The sequence below is a fragment of the Meleagris gallopavo genome, chromosome 7 (assembly GCF_905368555.1).
Source record: "Meleagris gallopavo chromosome 7, MGAL_WU_HG_1.1, whole genome shotgun sequence".
Classification (NCBI taxonomy): Eukaryota; Metazoa; Chordata; class Aves; order Galliformes; family Phasianidae; genus Meleagris; species Meleagris gallopavo.
The window spans coordinates 27,760,299-27,775,787 of NC_139410.1; the positions used below are offsets into that span (position 1 = coordinate 27,760,299).

The 15,489-nt window shown below is 46.0% G+C and overlaps 1 long non-coding RNA gene across 14 annotated transcripts; it reads right to left on the reverse strand.

Annotated features, from left to right (window-relative positions):
• Positions 1-555: 555 nt before the first annotated feature.
• LOC104911785 (uncharacterized) lies at positions 556-5,343 on the reverse strand. 14 transcript variants are annotated; one of them, XR_014884424.1, is made up of 8 exons: positions 5,183-5,341; positions 4,583-4,869; positions 4,427-4,508; positions 4,256-4,302; positions 3,459-4,182; positions 1,634-1,684; positions 1,478-1,536; positions 556-973 (listed from the first exon to the last, which is right to left on the reverse strand). It is a non-coding gene; the product is annotated as an uncharacterized LOC104911785 (long non-coding RNA). The 14 variants fall into 14 exon arrangements; XR_014884428.1 differs by lacking the exon at positions 4,256-4,302 and having other exon boundaries at positions 3,459-3,838; positions 4,101-4,182; positions 5,183-5,340; XR_014884431.1 differs by lacking the exon at positions 4,256-4,302 and having other exon boundaries at positions 3,459-3,779; positions 4,101-4,182; positions 5,183-5,339.
• Positions 5,344-15,489: the final 10,146 nt, after the last annotated feature.

Below are 15,489 nucleotides of genomic sequence, written 5' to 3' on the forward strand. Positions count from 1 at the left end.
TGTGAACTGTGAAATGACTTGGATTGTAGCAGTTAAAAACATCCAACTTTGGGTGAGAGAAGCTCACCCAATGAATTCATAACTATGAATTCATTACTGATTTAAGAGAGATCTTAATTCACTCCTCTATTAGAGGGACGCATCCATTTACTTCAACTGTCTAATACATCCTGATTGAGTAATTGCTGTCGCTTCTGTTTTCTAACTACTCCTACAAGTTTATCATGACTCAGAGCCCCTCCAACACTTGAGAGAACAGCCAAGTTACAGGAGGGAGATGTATTCACTTGTGGCTTAGTTCCAAGCATGTATTATGTCTTTGAGTAGGTAAGGGGATATACCTTTATCAGAACCCATATCAGAAAACAGTTCTTCCTACTTGTATATCTTAAAACAAACAGCTAAGCAATGACAGCCCCATAAAAAAAAAAAAATGCTCCAAGCATTTCCTAGAGTAAACGTAATTGCAAGAAGCTGGGAGATAGGCACCAGTCAGATTGCAGAGCTTCTTGTCAGAGGCAGGTCTCCTGGGTATTTCTATAAATGAGCAGGACACAAGAGTCAAATGTGTATTTATTATGTTTACTGATTTCACTAAATTAGGAGAGCTGCAGTCTGCTCAGGGTGAGTGTTGTGTGCAGTTCAGGGCAATGCAGTACAAGACAAAAAAGGAATACAGGTCTTAAAAAGCATTCAAGGAAGGGCTGAAACTCCCTCTCTCCAACCAGCTGAAAGGAGGCTGTGGCAAGGGTCAGCTTCTTTTCCCCTATAGCTAGCAATAGGATGGGAAGGAACAACCTGATGTTAGGGCAGAGGAGGTTCAGATGGTAGATAAGAGAAAACTTGCCAGAAAGAAGGGAGGAGGTATTGGAACAGACAGCATTTGGACGTCACTCAGAGCAGCTGAAGCCTAGGCAGTGCCATAGAGAGCAAGGAGGCAGGAGTCCCTTCTGATGTGGGATGTTCTCTCATTCTGTAAACAGAGACATTTGATTGAATTAGTACATTTATTCCTTGATAAATTTACCATCTCAGTATTATATATTTTAGACCCCCCTGTGGAAAACAAGCTGCCATTCTGTTCATCACCAGGAACAACGCGTCAGGCACCTGCCACCATCACCTTGATCTTGTGAGTAAAATAACCTAATAACCCATTGAAACTCTGTTGAAGTCAAGCCACGATGATACTGATTTCCTATCTAACTCATTGAACTACATTTCCTATCCTGAATTATCTATACGTTACACTTATAATTCTGCTGCTATTTATCATTAACACATTCTGAAGCCAATTGATTGCAGACTCTTGCACAAAGATACAATACGCTACACCCAAATGTTTAATGCAGAGCCAGAGCCCCATGCAGTTCCATTTCTTTTGTTAAAAATCTTGATACAGAGCACAGAGTACTTTTGTCATTTGCATTAGAGTTCAGTCTCAGTTCGGGACAAAGGTCCACAGGATCTAACTTACCGAGACTCAACACAAAGGGCTTTGCCAGGAAGCACGAGCTCGGGTTACCTAGCAAGAAACTAGAGAGTTCTCAGTGAGCCCACCACAAAAAAGGAATGTAGAAGTTTTTCTTGCTAGGCAGTTGCTGCCACTCCACTATCAGGACAGCACACCCACCTTTGAGCTCGGGAACCTCTACTGAAGAAACACTTCTGTCCAGAGATACAGCTGCAACGATACCAACAGTAGCAACATACTGGGTGATTTCATTCAGCGAGTAAAGCAAGCCTGACACATACTTGTGCAGTAGATAACTTGTAAGAATGTTTGTTATTGATTTAAGTCTCGCTCTTTTTTTTTTTTGCAGAGCATGCAACACCAAATAACAGATTGCTTCAGGGATCATTTTTCTCCCTTTTCGTGTTCCCCAAGATGAATAACATCAGCAGCAAGGGAACAAGGCTCAAGAGCAAAAACAAACAGCACATCCTTTTTTTTGTGGTAAGCAAGGATTTATTGTTTTAAGTCAGAGACAGACAGGTATCCACTTCACCACAAAAACTCAAGCTAGCAAAGCCCAGCCATTTCATTTTAGCACAGATATTCTTAGGCATCCTGGTTCCTGCACAAAATGCAGAGCATTCACACCTGCAGTATAAACAATCTTTTCAAAAAGCCTTCACAAGCCAATTCTTTTACAAAAGGGATGTATCATCACCCGCTTCCCATCTTGCAGAAGCAAGCCTAGTTACCAGGCATGGTAACTTGGGGGCATACGTTAAAACCAGAACAATTCTCTCTCTTAGGTATCTCCTCTCTTCTTGCTGAAGTGAAACTAAGACAATAGGTTTCTCAAAGAGAGAGACCTAGCTTTTCACTATGTAAGTTTAGACAATTAAGTCTTTAAGTTGTCTGCCCCGTGATTCAATTGGGCACACTCTCCAGGAGGCGTCCTCTTAAATACTAAGACCTTACCCACACAAAGTGAGTTTTCTTCTTTTATTTATATGAAGGTAAGCAAGTCAGCCTCAGAGAGCTCCCCCAAAAGGAGCTTTCAACAGCACTTTGTTTTCCCCCAAGAGGAGATGGCAAAAAAGGTCACAGAGCAGCAACTTTCCTCCTTCCTAACCACCTCAGTCTATTTAGCTTGTTGATATTGTAAACCACTTACAGCACACGCAGGACACACACAGAGACATACCGCAGGAGCACTTCACCTCCAGCTCTTATCTAAACCCTTTTAAAAGGGAAATCCCCCACACACACCTCCAGGGGTATAAGATTACTACAGAGCAAGCATCCTCTTGCATTAAAGAGCTTCAAATAGGTTTTACCTGAGGACTGAAGTAAACTGAGTTTTCTCCCTCAGCACAAGGCAGAACCCATCTCCTGCCAGCTCTATCGCCTACCTTCAGGACCAGGAGCATCACCACACAGGAGCCACTCCAGGATCCAGAGAAGAGACCCCTTTACCAGGGAGGTCTCTCCCCCCACTCAGGGGGAGCCCCAGACAGGCCAGAGGGGCTCCCCCATACTTCCCCCCCCACTCAGGGGGAGCCCCATACAGGCCAGAGGGGCTCTCCCCACTTCCCCCCCACTCAGGGGGAGCCCCAGACAGGCCAGAGGGGCTCCCCCATACTTCCCCCCCCACTCAGGGGGAGCCCCAGACAGGCCAGAGGGGCTCCCCCCATACTTCCCCCCCACTCAGGGGGAGCCCTAGACAGGCCAGAGGGGCTCTCCCACCAGGCAGGAGGGCCCCCCTCAGCCCCTCCCAGGGCTGCCACACTCCAACCACAGAATAAAATCCGTTACTGACCAGCACCCACCCTCCCACCCAAAAAAAAAATAATCTCTCTGAGATAGTGCAAAACCCAGCCAACAGCCCCATTCCTAGGGGGGAAGAGCACAGCCCACAAGTGTGCAGGCTGTGCTCTTCCCCCCTAGATGAACACTCTAAACCAGGTAACCACACAAAAGCCACTACCTCTACAAACACTCTTACCTGGCACATCTCTTCCACACATGCAGCACTGCAACCAGCTGCACCAGGACCTGAAGAAAAAAAAAACCAACAGTTGCCAGAGCCTTGCAGGCTGCACCTCTCCCTCAGTCCAGTCCATTCCTCCAGGACCAGACCTACCACACACCTTTAGGGATGAAATCCAGATACACCAAAAGACTCACCTACCATCACCCTCAAACAAAAAAGACTTGTGGCCCCTGGCACCAGCACACAGGTCAAGGACAAAAGGACACCACTTACCTCACTCCATACGCTCTCACCAGCACAATCCCAAGCCTGTCCAAACACCTCCATGAAACACTAAGGAGACATACCTCCTTCATCCCATCTTCAGGCAGATCCTCGCTGCTACATGCTCCCTTGTGACAGGAACCCAGCAAAGCATCCCAATGCAACTTCAAGATCCCCAGACAAAGGGACTCTCTGCAGGCAGCCTATTCCATCGCTCTCACAGCAAAAGCATTCTGACTTCTCACATTCTACTCCACGAATGCTGCTCCCGATGTCTGAACGAGCCCATGCCCCATTGCTACGCTACCACGCTTCAGATATTTACTGACAGGAGTGATATTCTACTGCCCTTCTCTCGTCTAACCAGTCACAACACAGAAGGCTACCTACCGGCTTGGTCCAGCATCATTTTCCCTTGCCAAATCCACCGTGACTTCTCCGTAGAAATATCTTCTCATCAACTGTCACCTTGCTGAGGACAGAGACGAGGCTCAATACCTTGCTTACCAGAAGAAAAACTCCTGTCTCTCCTATAAGGAACACACCACCAGCTGTCCCACCGCATCTCCCTGATGGGAACGAGATCGCGCTCCTGAAGTTACAACGAGGGGGGAGGGGGTGGAAGGAAAAGCATATGGTCCCATCCCGCCCTTCTCAAAAGGCCACGTGGGTGCCCAGCGGCGGCCCTCCGCGAGCCCCGAGAAGACAGATCTTACCTAGCGACTTCTACACACTCACTGCCTCCACCGTCTCACCGGGTCGGGATAACGATAGACTCTGCCGCAGCCTTCGCTCAGCCTGCAATAGAGGAGAAACCTTGTTTCGGCAGCACCGAGGCTGGAGGAATACGGCCCCATCCCGCTCGCTCCTACCGATGAGACCGGGAGCCCCGGAGAGGCTGAGAGCGCGCTAGGACTCGGGGAACCGAGCGGCAGCCCCTTCTGAAAACGCGATGGCGGCCGGGCGGCGACGTTATCCCGGCTCCCAGAAGCCGAAGGAGCCCGGAGGAAGCCCTGCGCCGGCCCCGAAAGGAGAGCGGCGAGAGCCAGGCGGACGGCCCCGAACGGCTTCCGAGCGCAGGCCGCCTCCTCGGTCCCGTTGTTATCAGAACGGCTTATCGGTTCCGACCGATATTCACCGGGAGACATCTCACCGCAGCCTGAAACAAACCAACAGAGAACATCACGGAGAATCCCGAGGGCTCGTTTTAAAAGCAGCCCCTCGTGGTGCGGGAGGGACGGAGGGACGGAGGGACGGAGGGACGGAGGGACGGAGGGACGGAGGGACGGAGGGACGGAGGACGGAGGGACGGAGGGACGGAGGGACGGAGGGACGGAGGGACGGAGGGACGGAGGGACGGAGGGACGGAGGGACGGAGGGACGGAGGGACGGAGGGACGGAGGGACGGAGGGACGGAGGGACGGAGGGACGGAGGGACGGAGGGACGGAGGGACGGAGGGACGGCCACCGACCGCAGGCAGCGAACCCCGACACTCCCTCGTGGCTCCCAGCGGCCTCCGGCGGAGCTTAAGAGGCTTTGGGGCGGACCCGCCCCTCGCTGCGGACGAGCCGCAGCTGTGCCCGCGGTGCCGCGGCAGCTGGGAGTCGTTGCCTCGTTAGCGCCGGCTGCGCTCGTTCGGGCCGGCCGGGGACTCTGACAGCTAGACGCGCGGGCTCTAGATCCGAATTAGGGACTTAAACCACACTTTCAATTACAGTTTGTTACGCGCTTCTCCTCGCCTCGTTGCGGGATGCGCTAGTGAGTTAATTAGTTGTGCCTAATTCAAACGGGTCGCTTTGCATCTCACGCGACACCTGCCGAAGAATGTCCCCGGTTTCCGGAGGCCCCTGCTGCGTGCTGTCTCCGCTCCGCTTTCCCTCTCCCTCGTCCAAAACAAAACAAAACAAACAAACGACATAAAAAAAAGAATTGTTAAACGTGCAAAAACTTTGTACCTGACGGAGAAAACGCGACAGTGGAAATAGGGGAGTAGCGACGTGGCAAGTGCCCGAATGGGTTAATGATGCACGCGAGAAAATTGGCGAGCGGTGAAGCTGGAAGTGGAGCCGGTTGGTTACCAGCACATACAGCTCCTTGGCTTATAAATGAATTGTTTACACTTGTCCCTTGCTTTAAGAACCTGCTGTCTGTAATGGGCGTGTTTGCCTAAAGGAAAGAGATCCCAGGCTATAGAAGCTGACCTCTTTGTGCCTACAAATCACCGGGTGATTTAAAGCCGCCGAAAGCTGCGGTGAATAATACGGAATGGGCAAACTATCGAGAAGGTACAGAAGGGGACCCGCAGGCCTTCACGTGCTAATGCGGGATGAAAAAGGCCAGAGGTGTGATCTTACAGCACCCTCCTTCAGCTTGTGCAGATGCCCCGTACTGAGGAGAACCGGGGAGGTCTGGGACGGTTTCCCACTGGATGACGAGCCGCTGCTTTATCCTGACCCAGAGCTACAAACGAGTTCTTGCTTTTTGTCTTTGGCAGTCAGCGGTCTGCCCCGACGATGCAAACGCAGAAGGGGTCCAGGCTCGCCTTGCACGTGCGCATCTCCATCCAGACGCTGTGCTGCAGCGTCAGATCGTTGTTTTCCTTTCTGCTCCAATTGCACGATATTGGCAAAGGAGAGTCGCGGCTGTGGACGTATTCACTCGTTGCTTAATGATGCTTGCATAATTGGTGACACGGGATCTTAACGAAGACTACGTGCAGTATGCAATTTGTCTAATGAGAAAAGTAAAGTGCATCGTTCGGTGGTTCATCATGTGATCGCTAAGAAAGCTGGAATTAGTGAAAGTCCTACGCGACTGAGAGAAAGGCTTTCTGTCATTTTATACTCACAGAGAAAAAATTGGATTTAAAAAGCTTACATTTCTTTTCACGAAGGTACGAGAGTTAAGGACTCCGAAATGTACCTGGCGCTGATCTAAACGAGAGTTACTAAAAGTTCAGGAATCGTCTTGCAGAGAGCGACACCTCTCACCCACGATAAATGATAAATGTTGCACTATCTATGCAAAAAGGAGTTCTTAATGGTGTCCGCCGTTTCGGGACCCATACAAACCTACAGACAACCCACAGCCTGCTTTTAATTGAAGACTTTTTCCCTCAGATGCTGTAGGTACATGCTGGCTGTATTTGTTGTATTCTGAAGTTGTTTTGACTCACTGCAGACTTCTGCATATAAAGTCAGTCCTAGGAAAGTCAGAAACACTTACGCTCCTTTCCTGAGACAATGCTTAATAGCTCGGCTATTAAGCTGTAAGATGCTGCTTGCGCCCTTAGAAACAAATTCTGAAAAAATTTGTGTATTTTCAGCTGTAATCATTAAGTCTCAGCATTCCTCAAAGGAAAAGCAAGCGTACCAGCTTTCCTCTGCTAACAACACAGACTTCTCAGTCATTTGGTGGCATCATCATTCAGAGCCGCCCTAAAATAAACCCCTGCATTCAGCCTCACAGAAGGTTTTAGAACTGCGTTTTAGATTAAGTCATGAGGAAAAAAACACTGGGAGAGCATTTAACACTTAAACAGGTTTTGGGTTTTGAGTCCCATCCCTTGAAGCGTCTATGGTTATTGGGCTTGTGATGGAAAGTCAGTCTCGGCCTTAACTGCGGAGCAAATACATACGAGCTCTGCACAGTGATGCTGCTGTGTAATCTGTTCCTCCAAAATGTTCTGTCTTACTGCAGATACCCGTGAAAGCATATTGGTGGACGCGCAGGCTCCGAGGCGCAAATTACATGTAAGAGCAGTAGCAGCTGCTGCCCTCGAATACTTAACAGAGCGAGATACTTTTGCGAGTGCTTAATAGCATTTAGTTGTAAAAGGGGAGTCATTAAACCTCTGCTCTGCAATTTGGATATTACACATCATTTAGCACGCACTTGGGGAAGTCAAGTTGTCCTGCTAAGAAATCATTTTGAACAAGAACTAGGTGGCAACATGCAGCTTTTAATAAGGAGCCCAAAGAAATTGCAAGTGGCTAAAATTCGAGGACAACCAGGCATTCCACCTTTGGAAGCCATACTTTTCTCTGCCAGCAGCGGGAAAAATGGCGTTCAGTGACGCTTCCTTTCAGCGTGAACAGAAACGGTTGTAAAAACAAACCCAGTAAAATATTCAGCAATAAAATGGCAAAGTCTCTAAATAATGCATTCGTTTGGCTCTAGTGGCTGACCTGTGTAAATTCTTTGGAGGTGAAGTGTGAACTGTTATTTTGGCTGTGGTGCATTCCTGGGGAAACGCTGCCACGAGAACTCTGCATTTCACGATGAAAGCAGTTCATTTTTTAGCTTGAATTATGCAGTTGGTGGCCTTCTTCCTTCTTAGGTGGTACTGAATCCGCAGCCCGGCGTAGTGCTAATGGGCGCTTTGCTGCTCGATGTGCCATCCTTCAGAAGACAGACCTTTCTTTCTGATTTTCTCTTACAGCATCTTTTTTCCCCCTGAATTTTGCTTTGTGCAGTCTTGATTTAATACGGTGTTCTTCTTCTCTTCCTTCCTGCCCTAAGTCGTTTTGTGACGTGGCTGAGCGCTATTAAATGACCACCGTGTTTCTTCCGAGATGGCTGCATTTAAGAGGTGAGTGAGGTGAAGCCTGCAAATACAATTTGTGAACCAATCCCAGAGTCAGAAACACAAGATCTCTTGTGCCGATATTTACCTGGACGAACTCCAGCTTTTCTGCTCCCCTCCAGTAATTTGCTTTCATTTGCAGTTAAATTACCCAGGTGAGAACAGGCAGCTGAAGGGAACCATGTCCCTCCTCGAGAGAACACAAGGCTCGTGCTTGGGAGACCTTTCTGGGTAGGCTGGTGGCTTTGATCCTTTGTCTGAGAATCTAAGCAACCTTCCTCTGTAACAACATGAGTTAAGTAGCTGCAGTGCGGGCCGGTTTGTCTTTGGCTGCCTTCCCTCTGTCTCATCCCTCTTTCAGGGTCAGTCTGTCCTACCAGGGGAACTGCACAAGCCTCAGCAAAGTTTGCTCTGTTACACCCAGGGCTACCTGTCATCTGACACGATCTGATGAGCTCTGCAGGAGACCAAAATGTCATAGAGTTTCTGGCTTCACTTATAACGCAGGTTTCCTGATGAACTTCATTGTACCCAAACTCGACACCTTGAATTTTAGTGTTCTGACTGAGAAGACACAGAAGCAGCGCTAAGAGAAAAAACTGCTCGTAGGGTCCAGCGAGTGGATGGGGCTGGTGTGGTGGGAGTCGGGAGAGGAAGGAGCAGACAGATCTCCTCATAATGAGAAGCACAGCACAGCCTCTGCCATGCAGATCAGAGCTGCAGCTTCCCGGTCTTTAGCAGGGAGACCTTCCCCATGGCCCAGGAGCTGCGGCCCACTGCCACCGTGACCCCAGAGCAGCGGAGCCTAGACAGCACTGTGGGCTGACGACTGTCAGCGCCTCTCAAAATGCTTCAGGTCTTTCTCCTCTCCGAAGGACGCCTGAAGCAGATAAGTCCTCCTCGTTCCAGGGGGCTTTGAGCCAGAGCCTTTCCCGAGCGGCCGCCAGACTTTCGTGCAGACTCTTCAGCCAACAGTTTGGTAGTACGGTTCTTGTTGCAGAGGCTTTTTCTTAGGAAAAAGTAGTGGAGGAAATTCTAGCGCGCTTTAGACTCTTATCTGCTTGTTGGTTACTCTGGGTAGAGAATGAAAACCTTAATCCAAGCGTTAGAAGCCTTCAAAGGATCCGTACTCAGCTGTGCCAATGAACAGAGTATTCGTGTTTCACCTTTATTTTGCTGATGCTGATGTAACTGATGTGGCAGAGCTACTTTTTGAATCTTGGACTGATTTTGTGGAGAAGAGAGTGCTATTTCTGAGGTGCTGTGCTTGCAAGGCATTTTGCAAGATGAGATGTTTTACTTGTGGCAGAGAAGATATCGTGCTTTTGACAAAAAATATCAGCCGGTTTGTTTCTTATGCTCTGCATCTATGTTTGGTGATTTCCCATCATAGCAGAAGAGAACTCTACTGCTACGCCAATCTCATTACTCTAGGTGGTGCTTGGATATAATCGTGGGAACTTCAGAGTATCTTGTGCAAAGTGGAATAAGCATTCTGAATTGCACAATAATGACTTCTTGAAATTTTCACAAGGATCTTCATTTTTTCCTCGAAAAGGCAACAACTCATCGAATTCCAACCGAAAACTCCAGTATGTACGTAAAGCCACACGTGTTTTGAAGGCATAATTGTTGGGTGGTCAGAGTGGATGTCTGGCCAGTAAAAACTGCTAGAACTAGAGAGAAAAGCTGTTGATGGTGATGAAGCCTGTCAACTGAGCTATATTTTTGCTAGTTTTTCTAGAAGAACCTTAACATTTTGAAGAAATGTGTTCTGCTATTTTATAGCATTTTTATTTTTATTTTTATTTTTATTTTTATTTTTATAGCTATGTACAGAGTGTACAGGCGGTAGAAGAATATGCTCGTGTTACCTGAACAATTTTTGCATTTATCATTTGCTTTTAAATGATGAAATAAAACAAGTTCAGAGCAACTGGCACAACAGAGAAGTAGTCAGGGAATCTTTTTTTTCTTTTCTTTTTTTTTCTTTTTTTTGGGGGGGGGCTTCTTATATAATGTGGATAGGAGTTCAGAAGACTGTGACTGCACTCTCAGCCGAGCTTTTGAATGACAGCTCTTAAGTGCCAGGGAAAACATTGGACAAAGTTTCTTCAGTATTGTCTTTCTTACGGAAGACAGAGTATTAAAAAAAAAAAAAAAAAAAAAAAGTCAATGATGCTTACAAAAATTCTTCTTTCTTTTACCTTTCTGGAGAGTCAAAACTTGATTTGAAGCATGATCCAGAAAAATGTGTTGAGATGATTTGTTCGTAAGCGTACAGTGTGTCAGCACCAGCGCTCTCTTGTTATGACTTTCATGTTACGTATTTTGGAGCCCCGTTCTAAGCCTTCTGGCAGCATTCAAGTTCGGTGCTTTCCATTTTGACTGAATTCATTAGAGAAATTCTGACGATTCTCCCGACTGTGAAACTGTTAGAATTTTACTAACAGAATGTTTGTAAAAATTATTTCTACTCTGGTTAATAACGAGTTGGACATCTGACTGTATTTCTGTATTGTTTAGATGGAGAATATGTTGCCTTTTGGAAGCAAAGGAAAGGTAAAGGAGAACTCTTTTTATGTACTTATCTTGCCTTAAGGTGAATCTCCTGTTACTAGTCTTGAGCCTTTCCGGTTGCTATAGAATCTGCCATAGACTCCAACTGCATTTCTGCCAAAACTAAATTGCATTTACAGTTTCACAGACTCTCCATTAACTGCAGCACTGGCAGGCAAAAGCACGTTGCAGGAGGAGCTGAATTAATGGTTCAATCTCATGCATGCATCTTTCTCATAAGAAGGCTGATCCAAAAGTAGCTCCTCCTATTTTATGATGTTGGCCAGCGACCTCAGAGGCAGATGTTGATGGTATGGCGATAGAGGCTGAACCCTCCCACCAATATTCCTCTGCATTTTGTTGCTGTGCAATAGATAGCAGCAGAGGGGCGGTTTGACAAAATGGCATCCGACACAGAAGTGAGAATGAGGCAGAGAGATAGAATTGCATTCCTCCCTGCAGAAAAAATGGCACCTGTGGACATTGATTGACACTTGTTGAACCTTTCTGGAGACCAGCCAATGGACGTAGCGCAGTGAGGCGGTGGGTGCTGCGTTTCAGCACGTGGCAACCGCTGATCACCTCCAGTGCTGCAGATTTTTGTGAGCGTGGCATGCAGGCTCTTGTTCATAGGTGGCAAAAATCAATAGCTGCTGGTGGTGACTAAGTTGAAAAAGAGTGCTTCGTAGCTGAGAATTTGCTCTCTCAACTAGTGTTATTCTACGCTGTTGTCATTTCCATGGAAATAAATAGGAGGCCTTACTTAAGGAGCTACCGTGTTTCCATATTCTTTTCAGGTTTTCCATTAAGAGCCAGTAAAGGTCTAATATGTATTGATACCACAGAGATGGATTTTCTTTGCTGCGGCTGTGTTTGATGTTTTCTAGCCTTCAATGCCACTGGAGTAGCTGCAAGAGTCTCTTTCGCCTCTGCTTTCGTGAAACGGACATGGAAGTGCACAGCTGTCATTTCAAGTAGATCTTGTAAGCTTGTGATCTCTCATGCCCTTCACAGTTTTTACTTGGTTGGTGTGAATCAAAGATAGGCAGTTTCTTGGGCAGGCCTTGTTTTAGTCAGAAATGTCCGTTTATCAAAGCTGAAACCGAATATAGCTGCACGTAAGGTTCAATAAGACTTTTCCCCTTGGTGGAATTTCTCATTAAAACTAGATTGAGGACATCTCTCATTCAGCTAGCACAACCACATCTCAGATCTGTTTCCCCACTTGGCTCTCAGTATAATGCTGCTGCCAGTGAAAATACGTTGTTCTGATCCTGTTCTACGTTCAGTGGTGGTGGACTAGATCATAGCTAGTTAACATCATGCTTGGTGGATCTAACTTATGAACTTCGTAAAAAGCAATTCCCCATTGTTCTCTTGCACAAAAAGAGGGAAGAAAAATATATCACAACGGGAGGAAGAGCAAAAGTATTGCACGTATTTCCATCTCTAATGTTAAGCTTTTTTTTTTTTTTTAAAGCTCTGCTTTGCTTGTATGTAGTGGATAAGACGTGGCAAATAGTACAGACAGCTCCTGTGCAGTATTTCTTTCGTGGGATGTTTCCATGCTAGTGGTAATACTGGCTCAAAGATTGATTTATACCCTCTTACTAGAAGCAGAGCTGCTTACATTGTACATCTCCTGCCTTCCCTTCACGTTTTGCTCTTACACGTGACCCAGATCAGAAGTAGGGATGCTTCTCCTTTACAGCCTTTCTGCTGTCCCTCTTGTTTGTCACGCCAGCTCTAGTGCAGCTCCAGAGAGATTTCTGTCGCAAGTCTTGTGCTTCTGGGTGCGAGGAAGACAAACGGTGCAAGCTGCTGGCAGAAGTCAGGAACTGCGTTTGAACCAGGCTGCTTAGCAGACAGGGGAAAGAGAATACGTTGTAATTTACTTTAAGCTTTGATTCCTCTTTCTTCCCCTTTTCTTAGCATATGAAAGTGGCCGTCAAAAGGATTTTTGATAAGAAAACTGGTCCAATTGTTCATACATACCTCCAAATGGCAAATATCCTCATTGAAATAAGGAGATGCCTAGGGAATGGGGAGACCCAGATAGGACAAGCCATTCAGCAGGTCTGCTCTGGAGTTCTGTACCACTTTCCTGTTTGGTAACCTAACTACAGCTGTCATCCAGCACTCTGAGCAAGATGGAAGGTAACACTGCTAAAAAATACGTGTGAAATGTATAAGCCTGTGTAAGCCTAAAATTTCAAAACGCTTGAAACAGAGATGCAGCGATTACTTTTAATGGGATTTCCATCTCGTTAGCCCCCCCTTTTGTGACTGCAAAATTAATCACCAGAAAAATTTCAATTTTCTGCCTTATCCCTGCTTACCTCAGTGATCACTTAGGAAAGTGAAATGTGCCAGCTACGTCGGTCAGTTTGTATGTCCTCTAGGCATACAATGGAAGTGACCTTGGACTCTACTAATATCTGTTCCTACGTAAACTGAATCCATTTTCCTTAGTTCTCTAGCTAACGAAGCTCTGTGGGAACAAAGCAATCAGAAGCTTGGGAATTACTCTGCAAGGAAGAATCCCAGTGGTTTTTTGTTGTTTTTGTTTTGTTTTGTTTTGCAAAAGCTGCTTTATGCTCTAGGCTTGCTTGATAAGAGCCAACAGTAACAAGGTCTTATTTTGGACCGAAGTTTAAATAAACAGACACTGAATGTTTCTGCCTGCCTTTGAAACCTGATACACAGAAATCTCAAAGATTATTTCAGAAAAGTTTTTTTTTCTTTCCCTAGTTACAGCAAGATGTTCAACGTGGAGGTAGTAGGGTGTCAGTCTCAAGAAATAAGGGAGAAATTGGAGTGCCAAATGGAAACTTACAGAGCAGCCTTCCTTTTCTTTATTTACCTCTACACAGTGACAGGATGGAAATAATTTTTTTGAGAACTCGTGTCCAGAAGGTCTGTATCTCTGGTCTTCCAGCATGTGCAGGTGAACCCACTCCCCCATGTCCCCATCTGTCCATTTCTGCCCTGATGTACTCTGATGGAGGAGAATGGGAAGCTCTCTCTCGTAATGATTTCACAGCCAGAGAGAACACCAGCTTCTCTGCGAATATGCTGTTAGTGCCTTAGCTTCTGTCTGTTGAGAATTAACTCCAAAGATAAATTTAGAACTCTGCATAAACTGGCTTCCCTAGAAGCAAGCATAATAGAATGCAACTTGTATTTTGTTAAATGCCTTTTCTGAGGTCCTGGAAAACCCAGTAGGAATCTGAAAAAGAAAAGCATTAAGAACATCTCGATAGTAAAACCATTAAAGAGCAAGAAATTTTAAAATCATTGAGAAAGTATATGAAGGGAGAAATAGTCTCCACGCCCAATTCCTAAAATGTGCACTGCGCAAGAAAGTAGAAAGTAATTATTCCAGGAGCATCTGTGGTAAAATCTTTAGTTAATTACAATCATTCAGACAAAAGTTAATTAAAAGCACACCTGTAATGCAGCAGAATGCTTTTCCCTACGCAGCACCATCTGAGACTGACTCTCTTCTGCCCTCTCCGTTATTTAATTTAAGCAGGAACAAGCAGCTGCACAGGTACTTCTAATTTTTTCTTATTTGCTGAACAAAACAATATTGCCTGTTCCAAGAGGGTGTTGTGCAGAAGGGTGTAGTCTTCCCCTTTTACAAGGAAAGAAATAACCTCTTGCTGTCTAACAGTGTGGAGAGAAGTTACAAGAGTAACTTGAATGTAGCGTTCAAAAATAAACAAGCCCCTACACCATTGCAATTGCCCACGTTTCTGGTTCACCAAAATCAGTCTAGTCATGAAAGGCGTCCGCTTTCTGCCCCCCAAAAGTCAGATACGTTCTGCTAACAAGCACAGTAAGACAAATCAGTTCTGAAGCTTACAGATGAGGTGTTAGCGAGAACTTTTGAAGAGACCCAAAGGGAAATGTTTGAACACCCCCATCTCCAAAATATTTGTCTAGCTTGCTTGTAGCGTGCCAAAATAATTGTGCCCTGTGAGAAGATGTGCCAGTTGACAATTGAGGCAGGTTAGTAAGCTACAACTGTGGACAGATTAAGTTCCAGCTGGGTTTTTGCTTAGTTTTCTCTCTGCATAACACACGCTTAATAAGGGTGGAAAAAGCTATTTGCTTTCAGAACCATCGATGAAGTTTCATTTTAAAAGGATTGCACGGGATACATGAAAACAATGTTAGTGTAGTATATTCAGCTAGTAGCAAGCTGATATGTAGGTTGCTCCAAAAGTAATACCTATTTATTTCCAAGGAAACTACAACAGATGCAAAGAGCCAACTAACACTAGTGGATAGAGCAAGTTTTCAGCTGCAAAGGACTGTTGTTCAACATAGCCACTACCATTAGCTCTGCATTTTCACCATGTAGAAGAATTAAACTCCACACTTCCATGTCAAACTGCTCCTCTGCTGCCATCTGTCACACAGCAACAAAGCGTAACAGAAAACTGATGGAAGGTTCAGCCTCTACTGCCATACCACTGACATCCACCTCTGATATCGTGGGCCAACATAACAATATAGGAGGAATTAATTGGCCTTAGAAAAATAAAAAATGGCCTTAAAAAAGATCCCAACCCCCCCCAAAAAAACCCACTTTGCCCTGTTCTTTCCTGCTTAAGATCAGAGGAATG